Consider the following 3,336-nt stretch of genomic DNA (forward strand, 5'->3'; position numbering starts at 1 on the left):
ACCTCGCTCAGCCAGCGAGCAGCCGGTCTGTATGTGGGATCCGAACCCTCGGCGGGAGCGCCACCACACTCCCAAGCGGCGCACTATCCAGTGCACCACCGGGCCGGCCTAAAGAACACTAAATCTTATTCTTGCTATCCCTCTGCAATTTTGTACGTGATATGAGTTTTAATAGGACTACAGAACACTAAATCTTATTCTTGCTATCCCTCTGCAATTTTGTACGTGATATGAGTTTTAATATTCTCCAGTTAGTGAAATTTCACAGAATGGACTCGAGGTAATTGTTTTTCTCTCTGATGGGCTCAGACTCTAGGCAAATAAGGGGACTTCAGAAAACAGCTTCATCCGGTGATTTGGGAGAGACAGAGGATGAGTGACAAGAGGGAGGAAAGGTCAAGGAGACTTTGATGTTGCTTTATAAAGTCCAGAATGTCAGAGAGCCGTACTTTGCAGTTGGTCTCTGAGCCCCAGCAGTCACTCTGGGAGTGCTTCTAAAAGAAACACCGGGAGACGCATGTGTAATGCCACGAGATGAACACTAGAGGCCGCCAGAACAGAGAGCATGCCTAGGTTTCTAATGACCTCTGCGTTCTGTTCTTGCACAGTAAACGTTCGTTTGATAGGCACCCAAGTTCCCCAATTAGGAAAACCAGGACGTTTTTGTAAAGCAGTATCTGCTACACACCAAAACAGGTTCCTGATTGAAAACAGCATCAAGTGTAAAAAATGCAACCATAAAAACTAGAAGAAAATAAAGCGAACAGTTGTCTAATTTGAGGATGGGGAAGAACTCTTGAAACTTAAAAGGAGCAGAACAGAAAAGATACAGATTTGCCCACACAAAAAAAGAAATTCTGTGCAGAAAAATACCGTAAAGGCAAATGACACCTTGGGACAAACTTTCCAACATGTATGAGTGACACAAAGTAAGGTTAATATACTCAGCATAAAATAGGTTCTTATAAATAAATTAGAAAAGAGCAATTTAATAGAAAAATCAGCATGAGCAGATAATTTCCAAAGGAAGAAATAATAGTTGTGTATAAAATAAATGCACTGATAATTAAACAAGTACAAACAAATACTACAATGAGATTTCATGACTGGCCTAACAAATTGACAAAGAGACTTAAAAAAATAACTGGTATTGGTGAAGACACTGTACAATATATATAAATGGGGACAATATTTCTGGAGAGTGTTTTTTTCAATTTTGTTTATATTTATTTTTGTGGGGTACAGTGTGTTGTTTCGATACATGCATATACCGCGTGATGATTCACTTGGGGTAGACGGCATCGTTTTGTACCTATTAGTCCACGACTTCTCCTCCCTTCCATCCGCCTTGCTTTCCGGCCTCTGATAACCATTGTTCCACTCTCTACTTCTGTGAGAACCACTTTTTTGTTTTTTAGGCTCCACATATGAGTGAGATCATGTGGTATTTGTCTTTCCGTGCCTGACTTACTTTACTTAACATGATGGTTTCCAGATCCATCCACGTTGCTGCAAATGATAGGATAATTTTTTTGAAAAATAGCTGAACAGTATTCCATTGTGTATATATGCCACAGCTTTTTTATTCATTCATCCATCGATGGGCATATAGGTTGATTCCATGTCTTGGGATTCTAAGTAGTGTTGAGATAAACATGGGAGTGCCGGTGTCTTTTTGATATTTTGATTTCATTTCTGCTGGGTATATACCCAGTAGTGGGACAGCTGGGTCATCAGGTGGGTCTATTTTTAGTTCTCTGAGAAACCTCCATACTGTTTTCCACAGTGGCTGTACTAATTTACACTCCCACCAACAATGTAGGAAGGTTCCCTTTGGAGAGTAATTTTTACAAATATTTATTAATAAATATTTTAAAATTAATAATGTGCTGAAGACTCAGTAATTATAATTTTAGGAATTTATTTTAGGGAGATAAGATAGACGTGTTAAAATTCACATTTAAGAACATTCATCTCAGTGTTTTACTTTTAATATTGGAAAACTGGAACCAACTTATATTTTCAGCGATAGGGAGGGTTTACATCAACTTGAAAATAGAAATTCTCACATTTTTATTTTATTTATTTAATTAATTAATTTATTTATTTTTATTTTTTTTTCCTTTTTGTCTTTTTTTACGTGTCCGGCAACGGATCGCAACCCTCAGTGTCGCTATTTATTTATTTATTTATTTATATATTTTTTTCCTTTTTGTCTTTTTTTACGTGTCCGGCAACGGATCGCAACCCTCAGTGTCGCGCCCGTACCGGACGGGACCAGCAACGGGATCGCAACCCTCGGTGCTGCGCCCGCACCTCGCTCAGCCAGTGAGCGGGAACCGGTCTGTATGTGGGATCCGAACCCTCGGCGGGAGCACCGCCGTGCTCCCAAGCGGCGCACTGTACCAGTGCGCCACCGGGCCGGTCCTTTTCTTTTTTTTTTTTTCCCTGAAATTCTCACATTTTTATAATATGTAATGATTAATGCACTCATGAGAATTTTCTCAGATTAAGTACAATATTCAGTGTATACACTCAAATTGTACACTATGATTCCAATTGTGTAAAAATACGTGTCAGGATAAGACCTTGAAGTATTCACTGGTGTTAATTTTCTTCTGCAATTTTTTTTTTACTGCTGATCTTTCCTCAGGACTTGAGCAGCAGAAGGGATTTTCTATAGTCCCTGCCCTCAGGGTAGGGTTATTACTGTAGAAATGCAGAGAGAACAATTCAAATCAATGCCTAGCTTATGCAATTCAAAGTAGACTTTTGTGGTGGAGGAGCGTGGGCACTCAGACAAACAGGACCTTGGGGCCTCCTGGATGGGGTGGTAGGAGCTTGCAGAATTCATAGACTGGAGAGTTGGGAGAACTCCAATGTCTCAGCTGTTGCCCTCAGAGGGACGATGGGGCTGAGAGTGAGAGGACCATGTACATTTCTGCAGATGCCCACTGTGAACCTGCTGCCACGCTCTCTAACACTGTGGTACTATCCAAGCACCCCCAAACTCAGACACCACCTCCAGATGGGAGTGGGGGTGGGGAGTGGAATACTGAATGACTTCTGAGTTTACACAGAACTGACTTTTCTTTTTTTCCCCATAAGCTGGAATGAGGGTTTGAAATAGGTTTAAGCAGTCTTAGAGAAAAGTAATCTATTTTTAACATATCTCAGAACATGAATTTAGAAATTTGTACCTGAGGGCCGGCCCGTGGCTCACTCAGGAGAGTGTGGTGCTAATAACACCAAGGCCCCGGGTTCGGATCCCATATAGGGATGGCCGGTTCGCTCACTGGCTGAGCGTGGTGCTGACAACACCAAGTCAAGGGTTAA

Source organism: Galeopterus variegatus, unplaced genomic scaffold (assembly GCF_000696425.1).
Source record: "Galeopterus variegatus unplaced genomic scaffold, G_variegatus-3.0.2 Scaffold5691, whole genome shotgun sequence".
NCBI classification, from domain to species: domain Eukaryota; kingdom Metazoa; phylum Chordata; class Mammalia; order Dermoptera; family Cynocephalidae; genus Galeopterus; species Galeopterus variegatus.